Source organism: Triticum aestivum, chromosome 5B (genome assembly GCF_018294505.1).
Source record: "Triticum aestivum cultivar Chinese Spring chromosome 5B, IWGSC CS RefSeq v2.1, whole genome shotgun sequence".
Lineage (NCBI taxonomy): Eukaryota > Viridiplantae > Streptophyta > Magnoliopsida > Poales > Poaceae > Triticum > Triticum aestivum.
Window position 1 is genome coordinate 169,595,080 of NC_057807.1, and position 16,475 is coordinate 169,611,554.

Here is a 16,475-nt window from a genome sequence, read left to right on the forward strand (position 1 = left end):
ACATTGCTCAGGTTGGACCAACGCTCAAAGGAGCACTGGCCCAGGGGGTAAAATAAAGATGACCCTCGGGCTCCGGAAACCCAAGGCAAAAAAAGGGCTAGGTGAGGCAAATGGTAAAACCAAGGTTGGGCCTTGCTGGAGGAGTTTTATTCAAAGCGAACTGTCAAGGGGGTCCCATAAATCACCCAACTGCGTAAGGAACGCAAAATCCGGGAACATAACACCGGTATGACGGAAACTAGGGCGGCAAGAGTGGAATAAAACACCAGGCATAAGGCCGAGTCTTCCACCCTTTACCAAGTATATAGATGCATTAATTAAATAAGAGATATTGTGATATCCCAACATAATCCTGTCCATCATGGGGCAATCTTCAACTTCACCCGCAACTAACAACGCTATAAGAGCGGCTGAGCATAGCGGTAACATAGCCAAACAATGGTCTGCTAGGAAGGGTGAAAAAGGTTAGAGGCTGACATGGCAAATTGGGAGGCTTGAAGAACAAATGATAGGTAGCGCAGCAAAGCGATAGAACGAAGCAACTAGCATAGCAATGATAGTAGTGAGATCCAAGGTGACGGTCATCTTGCCTGAAATCCCGCTAGGAAGAAGAACGAGTCCATGAATAAGACAAGCGGACGTAGTCGAACGAATCCTCACACCTCCGGAACGAAACCGAAGCTAACGAGAGAAGCAAACCGGAAAGAAGCATACAACATGGTAAGCACACAAGCATAATCATGGCATGATGCACAATCAAGTATGATGCATGTCCGGTTTAATGAAGCATGGCATGGCAATATGCACAAACAACACTACAAGTTAAGTGGAGCTCAATATGCAACGAGTTGCATATTGATGAAACGCCACATTGACATATTTAGTTTAATCTCATTTAAGCTACCAAACAATATTAAATGTTGTTAAACATGGCAGGAGGTGAAGCATAATAAAACAACCTATCTAGGCAAGTTTAAATGAGGCCGGAACAACAAACAACAATTCCGGAAAATCCCCATATGTCATTTAGCAATTTTAAAGCATGCAACAATTTTAAACATTTTAAATGTTGTTATCATGATGCGGATGACATATTCAAGTTTTATGCAATTTTTATGAAATGTTGACATGAGCATGTTATGAAGCATTTGTCACCATGGCAGAACGAAAAGGGTGCCACAGCGGTGAAACGGAAATGGTGCCACGGCAACATATCGGTTCCGATAGCTCATGGAGATACCAATGCAAAAAGGAAGCGTGCAGATGTGCGGAACATGCTAGAGATGGTGGAGGGCTCCCGACTACCGGGTTCCCACGGGTTAGTGGCATGGAAACGAGTGACAACTCGGACACCGTGCAAACACGGGCATCTCATACAACATGCATTCGTACACGGGCGGTCGTCTCGTCGTTATACCTTTGAAGCGTGCATTTCGGGGCGGTTCAAAATTGTCGAGGGAAGTAGTCGTTCACGGGTCGTAGGGGAAGTAGTCGTACATGTCGGCGGTAGTGGAAGTAGTGGTACACGGCTACTGTAGTTGTACACGTTACGTAGATGTTCAGGTCGTCGGTAGGGGAACTTGGTGAAATCCACGGGTGTCAGTAGTTGTACACGGGTCTTCGGCGTTGAGGTACTTGGCGTTCCAAAACAAAGCAACACCAAAAGGCCTCAGGTCTCGGTGGTCAATCGAACAGAGGCCGCCATGGATGGAGCTGCGAGCAGAGGACGAACAACCTAGGCGAACATATGCGCCCTTGAACTTGTAGTGGCGCCGAGCTGGATGGAGCTCAGCTCCTGGTGAGGAAGCGATCCAGGGGGCTAGCTGAGCCGAGGCTAGACCGGTCGAGGTAGCAGCAGAGGCGGAGGCGAACTTGCTGACGAGGTGGCCATGGCATCAACGGGGGCCAGCGGGACGTGCGGCAGCAAGCATAGCAGCAGCTATAGCGAGGTAGCGGCGCCATGGTGGGCTCACGGTGGAGGCAGGGAAGGAGCCGCCGAGGGAGGAGGTCGAGGCCGGCGGCGACAGAGCTTGGCGGCGGGGACCTGAAGCATGGCTCCGACAGCGCCGAGAACAGTGAAGCCGGGCGGATCCGGTCGGCCGGCGCCGGATCTGAGCTCGGGGCGGAGGAGCTTGGGCGCGGGACGACGGCCTGGTGGCGTTTCTATTGCCGATCGGGACGAAGAAGGAGGTCGAGCGGGTGATGGGATCGGGCGCGATGCAGGGAGAGGGTGCAGCAGCTGCTACTACTGCCGATGGCGAGGTCGAGGCGGGTTGGTGGCGACGAGGAGAAGCAGGAGGAGAGGCGGCACGGGAGGAGAGAGGGGATCGAGGACGATCCCGATCGAGACGAATGGCTGGCGGCGGAGTGGGGAACGAGGAGGGATCGATGGGAGTTGGGGATCAAGCGGAGGGGAGGCTAGGGTTAACAGGGCAGCGATTGGGCCATGATGCAAATGGGTCGGCCTGGTTGTTGGGCTGCAAGGCTGCTGGGCTTCTTCTCTCCCTCTCTACTCTTTTCGTTAACAGAGAACTGGAAGAAAGGAAAAGAGAGAAGGGAAGGTTAGAGGAAGAATTTGGGCATGCGGTTAATTTTCCCGGACTCGCAAAATGCGCTTGGTCAAAGAAAAATGGCATGGACATGATTGCGGGAATTAAATTCAAACTCATTTGAAATTCAAATGGGTTGGAACTAGGACTGGGTTTTTGAAGTGTCCAAAAATGTTGAGATTTTTGGTGGAGCTCTGAAAAGTGACAAAAGAACTTATAGCAAGGTTGGAGCCCAGGAATTGAGGTAACAAAGGCATTGGGATTATTTTGCAAGTGTGTAAAAGGTAATTCCACATCAATGGAATATTTTATAGTAGCTCCCTAAATATTGGGAGGATATGTTATAAATAGAAATCACCATGTGAATTCCCTCGATTTAAATAGATCAACAATCTACGCAATTTATTTAGCTGAGTTTTAAAAAGGGTTGCATGAAGACATGATGCAATGCAAATGATGCTAAGATGAAATGCAACAACCAAAACAAATCACACGACGAAACTCGGAATAGCTGGAAGTCTTCTGGAGCGTCAGTCTCGGGGCGTTACAACACTCCACCACTACAAGAGGATCTCGTCCCGAGATCTAGGATGGCACCGGAGAGAAATGGAAGAGGAAGAGAAGAGGTAAAACTAAGTTGCTTCTTCGACCCATGAGTGAAACCACGAACCTTGAGAGGTTGAGCAATTTAAAAGAAAGAGTACAACGGAGATGAACGAGATTGCAAACAATCTGTTAGAAAAGAGTAACAAGGAACATTACAAGAACCTTGTAGGTTGAAAGACATGGAAATAAGAGCTTCACAAATGAAAAGAATATGACCACCTCGGTATAATGAGATAGCCAAGGAACAAGAATGATAGAATTTGGACAGCACTCCGGTAGAAAAGAGAAGAAAACTTGATAAGATGAAAAGATATTGAAGAGATGATACAACACTCCGGTTGGAAATGGAGTAATAGAATTTTAACTTGGCAAAATGAAAGCACTTGGATGAGACTCCGGTTAAAAGAGGAATGATAGACACAACAGTCCGGTGAAATGGATAAGCATGTAAAAGAACATGATCTTGACAAAACGAGATGATGGGTCAACGAGAGCAACCTCACAAAGCCTCCGGAAGAAAGAATAGAAGATAGATCATTGGAATAGCAGAATGGAGTAGAAAATGCCAACTTCTGCCACAAATGAGCTTGGAAAGCACCCTTCCAAGAAGGTTATAATGGAGTTGTTGGAAAACCAACAACGAAAAGAATAGGCTTATAGTGGGCTTATGGAAACATCTCAACACTTCAGGTGAAATTCTGCCACTAACGAAAACAATTGCTTGCTTGAGATCAACGAAGAGATGAAAACTTCTTCCACCAAGAGGATAAAGAGCAAGCTTGGGTCATGCGTAATCACCACAAATAGCAACATTCCTTAGGGAAGGCTTTAGGTGAAATATAACCCAATATAATTCCAACAAAAGATTGATTGGTTGAAAAGATCTCTTGAACGAACAGAAAATGATGGATTTAAATATGTCAGTCTTGAAAACTTGTGAATCATGACACACAAAGGAAAATTATCAAGAATGACATAACACCACCTCAAATGATAAGGTAGAACAAATTGCACTTCGGAATGCAAGATGAAGAATGCTTGAACGCCTCAAAACAAAACATGTGTTGAACATCATGTTTATTTTAGAGTATAGCTTGGCGGGTCATAACTTCGAGAGAAATCTTGAAGAACAATTGAAGAATGAAAGGAATCCTTGACGAACCACCATGTAGAGCCTCTTGGAAGATCTCCGGAAAAGAAAATGATTATGAAGAAGAATTGGAGGTTGAAGAGAACTAGAATTGAAGCCTTGCAATGATTTAGATGGAGCTTCGTGATGAAATACAGCAAATAACTTGGAATTCCGGAAGAAAGATGAACAACATATAATTGAGAAATTGATGTCACGGACAAACTCCGGTAGAAAAGAATTAAACACTTGGATGAAACAAGAATAAGAATTATGTTATGCGTATCCTTCATCAATTTAAGTTGATGACAAGCAACGGATTTGGCATACTACTTATTCCCGTAGAAAGGATTAAGAGAGATATAGCAGAAACTTGAGAAGGTATTGATGGAACCACTGGTGTGATTTGGAAACAACGAATATTTGATATGATAACGAAGGAAGTGAAATCTTGAACGAACCACCGTAAGAATAGAAAATGAAAGTAGCAAAGGCACAATTCACCGGGAAGAATTGGAAAACGAATGAAGATACTTGAAGGGATTTAGATACATGAGAACGAAGAGATCATGAACTGATTAGCGGATATTTGAACGATGCACCGGTAAGATTTGGAGAACGATAGCTACACGCTGAGAATGAAGAATTATGACCTGATGACCTTCGGAGGAAAGAAATGGAAACAACTCATGAAATGCTCCGGATGGGTGAAAAGAATAGTCACAATCAAAAACAATTATGAGGATGGCATGAAGCTAGAACCATGAATCTTTAAGAGAATGGACCAAGATTTAATAGAAACTCTTCTTCGGTCTTCAAAAGTTGAGAATGACGACGAGAAAGAACACCAAAATTGTTGAGATACTCCGGGAGAATGAAAAGTGAAGAGGTTGAGTCAACAATGAAAAATAATTTGAAATTGATCTTGCAAAAGCCTCTGACTGATGAAATTCATACTTACGTCAACTTCGAAAAGGATTTGAGAATAACTCTGGGAAACTTAGAAGAGTCAGGTAAGATCCTGGGAAAAAAACCTGTGGGTTAGGGCCCACTCAAAAGAAAACACCGTGGAACAATTTTAAAGAAAGGTTGCGCCGGTTAAATTAAATGGCTTGAATGAGATAACAACCTTGAAATAACTTGAACGGATTGAGAATGGAAACACGAATCTTCTGAGATATCTTCAACACTCCAGAACAAATGAATAGGAAGAAGTGAATGATTAAGAGGTGCATCGGCATGAGAAAGCATTAGAAACAAGGAAAGGAATATGATGAATATCGAAAGTTTGAATTAAATCCACCAAAGAAGAAACAACAATGAAGGATGATGAACTTGAAGCTCGTGAGCATCTTCACGAGGGATCACCGGATCAGAACATTGATTGAAAAGAGTGAAGAGACTTCACATGAATAAATGGATACTTGATTAAGATATCTGAGTCCTTGAAGAAAAGGGTGGGAGGGCGGGAAAACAAAGGCAACTTGGGGAAGATGGAATAAGCACCGTTGAGAAAACTTAGAATTGATCTTGCGGGTGTTGAAAATGATCGGATCCACTTGAAGACAAGAACGCCGGTTGGAAAAGAATTAACATGACGACCTCGATGATCAATAAGGATTAGTATACACATAGCATTATGAGAACACCGTTTAGTGAAGGTATGGATTCAACACTTGACATTGAACCAACTCAAATACCACAACTCAAAACAAAACAAAGGATTGGCTTGCAGAATAAGCCGGAACAAATACATATGATAGAGATTTACCCAATCCCATATCATGCATCTGTGGGAAAGATATTCTAGGAGCTACTTGAATTCCCAACTATAAAACTCCCGAAACTTTCTGGTTATGCAATCTGGTGTTGGGGATACAGGGGAAGCAATATATCTCACCCAAACTAACAATCCCTACATCCAGCTGTATCCATCCGTCAACACATAACCAAGAAAACTCCGGAAATCGTGTACCTCAACCTTCGAAAAGCATCCGTTATATGAGCTATGGAAATACTCCCGAACTCCCCAGTACTGGGTGACGTCGAGGTTATCTCACCAACAACTGCATAAAAGAGATTTTCGATGTCGGCAAAACTCAGGTATTCCAGAACTGCAACGATAAAATTATGACGACAACACCTCGGAGCTCAACTCCCCGGGACACTGCCACAACCCCTAAATGACAGGAGGCACCAAGAACAATGTTCTCGTCATAAGAATATCGGAACGATCCCAAGATACCCGCGTGATCCTAAAAAAATTTAGTGAAATTTGAGGAGAGGAAAGACAAAACATCTATGTCAGGAGGCCTCACCAGAGCGATGAAGGGACTAAGGAGTAAAAAGAATCCTACTCTCCAATATATACAATCCTAAGACTCAAAATATTTTTCTTCTAGACTCAACAACGACCAACAATCAAGGGGGATCCTATGGTCGGTCGAGGCTCTGATACCAACTTGTCACGCCCAAGATGCGACCCTATCCTAAAGGAACTCGAAGGTCCCACCAAGGATAGAAGCGCATCTTGAAGACGCTTTTGCAAGGTGGATATCGTTACATCAACATTACATCATTTTACATAAGAGCACCATCCGACTACAGATGAAACACAAACAGAAACTCAAATGACATCCACCCTGCTAGCCCAGGCTGTCAACATGGAACCTATCCCCTGATCGAAGAAGAAGCAGAAGAAGAACTCCAAGACAAGAAATCATCGCCCTCGTGTCAAGATCATCGCATAACCTGTACCTACAACTGTTGTTGTAGTAATCTGTGAGCCACGAGGACTCAGCAATCCCACTACCATGGGTATCAAGACTAGCAAAGCTTAATGGGTAAGAAAGGGGTAAAGTGGTGAGGTTGGAGCAGCGACTAAGAAAGTATGGTGGCTAGCATACGCAAATAAGAGCGAGAAGAGAAGCAAAGGAACGGTCGTGAAGCTAGCAATGATAAAGAGGTGATCCTGAACTCCTACTTACGTCAAACATAACCCAAAACCGTGTTCACTTGCCGGACTCCGCCGAAAAGAGACCATCACGGCTACACACATGGTTGATGCGTTTTAATTCGGATCTGGTGTCAAGTTATCTACAACTGGACATTAAGAAATTCCCATCTGCCACATAACCGCGGGCACGGCTCTCGAAAGTTTATACCCTGCAGGGGTGTCCCAACTTAGCCCATGATAAGCTCTCGCGATCAACGAAGGATATACTTTCTCCCAGGAAGACCCGATCAGTCTCGGAATCCCAGTTTACAAGACATTTTGAAAATGGTAAAACAAGACCAGCAAGACCGCCCGCTGTGCCGACAAATCCCGATAGGAGCTGCACATATCTCGTTCTCAGGGCACACCGGATGAGCCAGACGTCGGGTTGGCATAGACCCTGGTTGCCCAGGGGGCGCCGGACATCGCTCAGGTTGGACCAACACTCGAAGGAGCACTGGCCCGGGGGGTAAACGTAACGCCCCGGATACAACTTTTCATACTCGTAATTCTAGATCCTAGGAGCCTTTTCCGGAGATGCGATATGTTATTTCCTTCGTGGTTGGGTTTTTTTGTCGTTTGTTTTGCATTGTGTTCATGTCATGCATCTCATCTCATAGCATCATGCGCATTGCATCTACATGTTTTCATAAAACTCATTGCCGTTCACAGTTGCCCTTTATCTCTTTGCCTCCGTTGTTATTTTGTCAGACCCTTATCCTCGTTGACCTCTCTCAGACCCCTCATGTGCGTGTCCGAAACTTAACCGAACCTGACCCGTTCTGTCATTACTGTTGGATTCGGATCATCCCCAAACATCTATAAAACATCTCTGTTTTCTTATTTGGGCTCCCCAACCTATTTATCTCGACCGTTTGATTTTAATCGGAGTGTCCGATTAGCCCCTATACAAAATCCTTGCTATATATACTGCCTAACCCTAGATCCTAGGAGACTTGTCCCATCGATCCCATTGCGCCGCCGCCACTCCTCCTCTCCCACATCTGCCTTGGGATCCCTCCCGATCCATTCCACCCAACCAGATCGCACCGACCGCCTCCCTCATTTTCAGCAATCGAACCAACCTGCAGCACTCGATCTCCTTCATCCCCGAGCCCTTCCTCGCTCGATCTGGACCAGGAGGGTCCCGAGCATCTCCTCCACCGCCCCGCCATCTTCCTGGAAGCCGCAGCGCCCGAGCGCTCCTCCTCCTCGAGAACCGCAGCTCCGGCGAACCTCGCCGCCGGTGACCACCTCCCGCAGGCCCGTGCCGCCTCCTTCCTCCCTGCGCCCCTTCTATTCCTTCCCTTTTCTCTAAGCGCCATTGCTTCCTCGTGTTTCCTTCGCACAGGAGCTCCAACCCCGGTCATGGACACTCGTGCTTCCCCAGTCGACCCTGCCGGCTTGAACCCCGCCGAATCAGATGCCTGCTCGTCCCGCGCCCAACGCCCGCGCTCCAGCCTCGACCTCCTCCTCGCCGGAGTCCCGCACAAGCCACCGCTGCGGTCGTCCTCAACACCTTCCCCGCCTCCGGTCGCTCAGTGTCGGCGAGCCCAGTCGCCGGTGAAGCCCCACAGGTCGCCATGTGCCCCTGCTCCTCCTTCTCCTTTCCCCTCTTCCTCCCTGACCCTTTCTCGCGCCCATGTCCAACAGGAGCGCGTCGTACAGCCACCGCAGGAGCTCCCTTACAGCCGCCTGGATCTGGTGTATCGCCGGAGAACATCGTCCTCGCCCGGATCCCGTCGTCCTTGGCGCCCCTGCTCTTCCGCGCCAAGCTAAGCCGCCGCCGCCGGCGATGCCTCTGCTTCCCGCCTCTGCATCGAGCAGTGCTCGATCCGGTTGCGCCTGTTGACCACGCGCGTGTGCCCGTCCGCGTCAAAACCAGCAGCAGCCAGCCCAGCAGCGCCCTTCGTCCGCTCCAAGGCCCAGCCCCAAGCCCAGCTGGCTTCTTCTGCTTCCAAGCGGGCAGAAGCCCATGGGTGAGGCCACACCCCAGCGCCCCCTCCTCTGTTTTTCCTACTGTTGGGCCAGTCAGTTTCGGTCCGTAGTGTTTTTTTCCTGCTGCTGCGATTTTTGCTAATTATCCAGAGAATATCAGTTTTACAGAAAAACCCTCCACGTTCATGCATATAATATCTCATGAACCGTGCATCATATTAAAACGTTTTATATATGTAAAATGCTTAGAATTTCATCTAGTTTCATAATATGCCACTTTCATCCATGTTAAACATGTTTAACTTGTTGTTCGATTTAATTTGCTAAAATGCCATGTTTAAATGATTTAATTCATAACTAAATAACCGTAGCTCGGTTTTAAATAAACTTTATATGTAAATGGGGTGGAAAAATGCCTAGTTTAACATGGTCCACTTTATTTTCCTATTTAACAACTTTCAAATACGTTTAGGGCAGAACAGTAGCTAATTCAAAATATGTACATGAGGATTTTCTGGAATTGTTGTTTGTTGTTCCGGCCTCATTTAAATTTGCCTAGATAGTTAGTTTAATTATGCTTCACCTCTTTCCATGCTTAACAACATTTAATATTGTTGAGTAGCTTATAACAAGATCAAACTAAATAAATGAATGTGGTGTTTTGTCAATATGCAACTCGTTGCATATTGAGCTCCACTTAACTTGTAGTATTGTTTGTTGCACTTTGCCATGCCATGCCTCATTAAACCGAACATGCATCATACTTGTTTGTGCATCATGCCATGTTTATGCTTGTGCATTTACCATGTTGTTTGTTTATTTTCCGGTGTTGCTTCTTAGTTCCGGTAATGTTGCGATTGTGAGGATTCGTTCAACTACTCCCGTTCGTCTTCTTTATGGACTCGTTCTTCTTCCTTGCAGGATTTCAGGCAAGATGGCCGCTACCCTGGATCTCACTACTATCATTGCTATGCTAGTTGCTTCGTTCTATCGCTATGCTGCGTTCCATATCATTTGCTCTTCAAGCCTCCCAAATAGCCATGAACCTCTAACCTTTGACAGCCTTCCTAGCGAACCGTTGTTTGGCTATGTTACCGCTTTGCTCAACCCCTCTTATAGCGTTGCCAGTTGCAGGTGAAGTTGAAGATTGCTCCATGATGGACAGGGTTATGTTGGGATATCACAATATCTCTTATATTATTAATGCATCTATATATTTGGTAAAGGGTGGAAGGCTCGGCCTTATGCCTAGTGTTTTGTTCCACTCTTGCCGCCCTAGTTTCCGTCATACCGGTGGTATGTTCCCGGATTTTGCGTTCCTAACGCAGTCGGGTGATTTATGGGACCCCCTTGACAGTTCGCTTTGAATAAAACTTGTCCAGCAAGGCCCAACCTTGGTTTTACCATTTGCCTCACCACCACCTATACCCTTCCCTTGGGTCGGCCAACCAAGGGTCATCTTTATTTTAGCCCCCCCGGGCCAGTGCTTGTCTAAGTGTTGGTCCGAACCAAGCAACCTGCGGGGCCCCCTCGGGGAAACTCGAGGTCTGGTTTTTCTTGTAGGTTGACTTATCCGGTGTTGCCCTGAGAACGAGATATGTGCAGCTCCTATCGGGATTGTCGGCGTATCGGGCGGCTTTGCTAGTCTTGTTTTACCATTGTCGAAATGTCTTGTAAACTGGAATTCCGAGACTGATCGGGTCTTCCTGGGAGAAGGAATATCCTTCGTTGATCGCGAGAGCTTATCATGGGCTAAGTTGGGACACCCCTGCAGGGTATAAACTTTCGAGAGCCGTGCCCGCGGTTATGTGGCAGATGGGAATTTGTTAATGTCCGGTTGTAGATAACTTGACACCAGATCCGAATTAAAATGCATCAACCGCGTGCGTAGCCGTGATGCTCTCTTTTCGGCGGAGTCCGGGAAGTGAACACGGTTTCTGGGTTATGTTTGATGTAAGTAGGTGTTCATGATCACCTCTTGATCATTGCTAGCTTCACGACCGTTCCTTTGTTTCTCTTCTCGCTCTCATTTGCGTATGTTAGCCACCATATATGCTTAGTCGCTGCTGCAACCTCACCACTTTACCCCTTCCTTTCCCATTAAGCTTTGCTAGTCTTGATACCCATGGTAATGGGATTGCTGAGTCCTCGTGGCTCACAGATTACTACAACAACAGTTGCAGGTACAGGTTATGCGATGATCATGACGCAAGAGCGATGTTTTGCTTGTTTTGGAGTTCTTCTTCTGCTTCTTCTTCGATTAGGGGATAGGTTCCAGGTCGGCAGCCTGGGCTAGCAGGGTGGATGTCGTTTGAGTTTCTGTTTGTGTTTCATCCTTAGTCGGATGATTCTCTTATGTAAGATGATGTTGTATTCGTGTGGCATTGTATGCCTTTTGTATGTATCCCCATCTATTATGTAATGTTGATGCAATGATATCCACCTTGCAAAAGCGTTCCAATATGCGGGTCTATCCTTGGTGGGACCTTCGAGTTCCTTTTGGATAGGGCCGCATATTGGGCGTGACAGTAAAATAAAGATGACCCTCGGGCTCCGGAAACCCAAGGGAAAAATGGGCTAGGTGAGGCAAATGGTAAAACCAAGGTTGGGCCTTGCTGGAGGAGTTTTATTCAAAGCGAACTATCAAGGGGGTCCCATAAATCACCCAACCGCGTAAGGAACGCAAAATCCGGGAACATAACACCGGTATGACGGAAACTAGGGCGGCAAGAGTGGAACAAAACACCAGACATAAGGCCGAGTCTTCCACCCTTTACCAAGTATATAGATGCATTAATTAAATAAGAGATATTGTGATATCCCAACATAATCCTGTCCATCATGGGGCAATCTTCAACTTCACCTGCAACTAACAACGCTATAAGAGGGGCTGAGCATAGCGGTAACATAGCCAAACAACGATCTGCTAGGAAGGGTGATAAAGGTTAGAGGCTGACATGGCAAATTGGGAGGCTTGAAGAACAAATGATAGGTAGCGCGACAAAGCGATAGAACGAAGCAACTAGCAGAGCAATGATAGTAGTGAGATCGAAGGTGACGGTCATCTTGCCTGAAATCCCGCTAGGAAGAAGAACGAGTCCATGAAGAAGACAAGCGGACGTAGTCGAACGAATCCTCACAACTCCGGAATGAAACCGAAGCTAACGAGAGAAGCAAACCGGAAAGAAGCATACAACATGGTAAGCACACAAGCATAATCATGGCATGATGCACAATCAAGTATGATGCATGTCCGGTTTAATGAAGCATGGCATGGTAATATGCACAAATAACACTACAAGTTAAGTGGAGCTCAATATGCAACGAGTTGCATATTGACGAAACGCCACATTGACATATTTAGTTTCATCTCGTTTAAGCTACAAAACAATATTAAATGTTGTTAAACATGGCGGGAGGTGAAGCATAATAAAACTACCTATCTAGGCAAGTTTAAATGAGGCCGGAACAACAAACAACAATTCCGGAAAATCCCCATATGTCATTTAGCAATTTTAAAGCATGCAACAATTTTAAACATTTTAAATGTTGTTATCATGATGCGGATGACATATTCAAGTTTTATGCAATTTTTATGAAAATGTTGACATGAGCATGTTATGAAGCATTTGTCACCATGGCAGAACGAAAAGGGTGCCACGGCGGTGAAACGGAAATGGTGCCACGGCAACATATCGGTTCCGATAGCTCATGGAGATACCAGTGCAAAAAGGAAGCATGCGGATTTGCGGAACATGCTAGACATGGTGGAGGGCTCCCGACTACCGGGTTCCCACGGGTTAGTGGCATGGAAACGAGTGACAACTCGGACATGGTGCAAATACGGGCATCTCATACAACATGCATTCGTACACGGGCGGTTGTCTCGTCGTTATACCTTTGAAGCGTGCGTTTCGGGGCGGTTCAAAATCGTCGAGGGAAGTAGTCGTTCACGGGTCGCAGGGGAAGTAGTCGTACATGTTAGCGGTAGTGGAAGTAGTGGTACACGGCGACGGTAGTTGTACACGTTATGTAGGTGTTCAGGTCGTCGGTAGGGGTACTTGGTGAAATCCACGGGTGTCAGTAGTTGTACACGGGTCTTCGGCGTCGAGGTACTTGGCGTTCTAAAACAAAGCAACACCAAAAGGCCTCAGGTCTCGGTGGTGAATCGAACAGAGGCCACCATGGATGGAGCTGCGAGCACAAGACGAACAACCTAGGCGAACAGATGCGCCCTTGAACTTGTAGTGGCGCCGAGCTGGATGGAGCTCAGCTCCTGGTGAGGAAGCGATGCAGGGGGCTAGCTGAGCCGAGGCTAGACCGGTCGAGGCAGCAGGAGAGGCGGAGGCGAACTTGCTGACGAGGTGGCCATGGCATCAACGGGGGCCAGCGGGAGGTGCGGCAGCAAGCATAGCAGCAGCTACAGTGAGGTAGCGGCGCCATGGTGGGCTCACGGTGGAGGCAAGGAAGGAGCCGCGCGAGGGAGGAGGTCGAGGCCGGCGGCGACAGAGCTTGGCGGTGGGGACCTGAAGCATGGCTCCGGCAGCGCCGAGAACAGTGAAGCCGGGTGGATCCGGTCGGCCGGCGCCATATCCGAGCTCGGGGCAGAGGAGCTTGGGCGCGGGACGACGGCCTGGTGGCGTTTGTGTTGCCGATCGGGACGAAGAAGGAGGTCGAGCGGGTGATGGGATCGGGCGCGATGCGGGGAGAGGGTGCTGCAGCTGCTACTACTGCCGACGGCAAGGTCGAGGCGGGTTGGCGGCGATGAGGAGAAGCAGGAGGAGAGGCGGCACGGGAGGAGACAGGGGATCGAGGACGATCCCGATCGAGACGAATGGCTGGCGGCGGAGTGGGGAACGAGGAGGGATCAATGGGAGTTGGGGATCGAGCGGAGGGGAGGCTAGGGTTAACAGGGCAGCGATTGGGCCATGATGCAAATGGGCCGGCCTGGTTGTTGGGCTGCAAGGCTGCTGGGCTTCTTCTCTCCCTCTACTCTTTTCGTTAACAGAGAACTGGAAGAAAGGAAAAGGGAGAAGAGAAGATTAGAGGAAGAATTTGGGCATGCGGTTAATTTTCCCGGACTCGCAAAATGCGCTTGGTCCAAGAAAAATGGCATGGACATGATTGCAGGAATTAAATTCAAACTCATTTGAAATTCAAATGGGTTTGAACTAGGACTGGGTTTTTGAAGTGTCCAAAAATGTTGAGATTTTTGGTGGAGCTCTGAAAAGTGACAAAAGAACTTATAGCAAGGTTGGAGGCCAGGAATTGAGGTAACAAAGGCATCGGGATTATTTTGCAAGTGTGTAAAAGGTAATTCCACATCAATGGAATATTTTATAGTAGCTCCCTAAATATTGGGAGGATATGTTATAAAGAGAAATCACCATGTGAATTCCCTCAATTTATTTAGCTGAGTTTTAAAAAGGGTTGCATGAAGACATGATGCAATGCAAATGATGCTAAGATGAAATGCAACAACCAAAACAAATCACACGATGAAACTCGGAATAGCTGGAATCTTCTGGAGCGTCAGTCTCGGGGCGTTATAGCGCGCTTCCCTATGCGATGGAAGGAGGCTCCTCCTGGCCAGGCGCGGGCCCTGAGGGGCCGGGCCGGTTGATGTCTTCTTCTTCTTAGGGGCGGCCTTGGGAAGCCTCCTGCCTCCGCGGTCTGGGTCTTCTAGTGATGCGGCCTGAAAGGCTCGCTCGAGGGAGCACACTGCGTCTCTCTCTTCATAGGGCACCATGATGACCCCGCAATTTCCTGGCATCTTGAGGACGTTGTAGCCATGGTGGCTTACGGCCATGAACTTGGCCCGCGCCGGGTACCCGAGGATGGCGTTGTACGGCAGGCGAATGTGGGCGACGTCGAAGTCGATGAGCTCGGTGCGGTAGTTGTCGTGAGCCCCGAAGGTGATAGGAAGGCGGACCTGCCCTATCGGGACCGTGGAGCCGTCGATGACTCCGGAGAAGGGCTTGGTTGGCTGAAGCTGACTGTAAGGCACTTGAAGATTGTTGAATGTTTCCACGGACAAGACGTTGAGCCCTACCCCGCCGTCGATGAGGGTCCTGGTGACTAGCACGTTGCTGATGATTGGGGAACAAAGCATCGGGAGGACTCCGGCTATGGCTGCGCACTTGAGCTGATCCGCTGAGCTAAACGTGATGGCGCATGCCGACCACCTGAGAGGGCGCGTGGCCTCGACCTTGGGGAGGACTGCACTTCGCGGGCGAACTGCTTGAAGATGCGCTGAGAGGCTGGGGCTTGAGCTCCGCCCAGGATGCAGGCGATTGCACGCGGTTCCTGGAAGCCCCCAGCCCCCTCGTCCTGATGACGGTCTTCATTTCTCCTTGGCTGCGGCGGCAGTCGAGGGAGGCCTGTGTTCCCTTGCGGGCGATCCTCGCGAGGCTGATCCCTCCAGCCTCCCTCATGAGGCGGGTCCTGCCAGCGGTCCTCGCGAGGTTGGTCGCGCCACCCTTGGCGCGGGCCACGGTCTTCCCAGCATCCTACTTTCCTTCCTCCTCCTCGGCCGTAGCCCCGGTCGCCGCGGTCGGGACGTCTGCCGACCCTTCCTTCACGCACGGCCCAGAGCTCTTGGCATTCATTTGTGTTGTGAGTGTGGAGGTCGTGGTACACGCAGTACCGACTGCCCTTGGAGGATTCGAGCTGATCTCTGCCCCGCTTGGTGTCTGGCTCAGCCGCGAGCATGGCAGACCCCTTGCGCTTCACGTCCTTGGCCTTGGGCTTCTTCTCTTCGGGGTCCGTGGCAGGCAGCTCGAGGAGGGAGAGGCGCCCCTCCTCAGCCCTGGCGCACTTGGTCGCCAAGTTGAACAGCTCCAAGGAGGTGCACAGGTCTTCATGCATCGCCAGCTCCTCCTTCATCTTGACGTCGCGCACACCGTCGGAGAAGGCAGAGATGATGGCCTCCTCCGTTACCCTGGGGATCTTGAGGCGCGCATTGTTGAAGCGCTGGATGTACTTCTGCAGGGTTTCCCTGGCTGCTGCTTGATACGGCGCATGTCGCTCACGGCGGGTGGCCCGTCGCGAGTACCCTAGAAGTTGGCGATGAAGCGGGTGCGCATCTCGTCCCAGGAAGAGATTGTGCCTGGGGCTAGATTCAGGAGCCAGGTGTGGGCTCCGTCCTTGAGCGCCATGGGAAACCAGTTTGCCATGACCTTTTCGTCTCCGTTGGCAGCCTCGATGCCCAACTCGTAGAGCTGGAGGAACTCCGCAGGGTCAGTCGTGCCGTAGTAGC

The 16,475-nt window shown here is 48.5% G+C and overlaps 1 long non-coding RNA gene across 1 annotated transcript; it reads left to right on the top strand.

Moving 5' to 3' along the window:
• Nucleotides 1-8,247: 8,247 nt before the first annotated feature.
• Nucleotides 8,248-10,117, top strand: LOC123115883 (uncharacterized). The gene is made up of 3 exons (XR_006456797.1): nt 8,248-8,856; nt 8,933-9,258; nt 10,058-10,117. It is a non-coding gene; the product is annotated as an uncharacterized lncRNA (long non-coding RNA).
• Nucleotides 10,118-16,475: the final 6,358 nt, after the last annotated feature.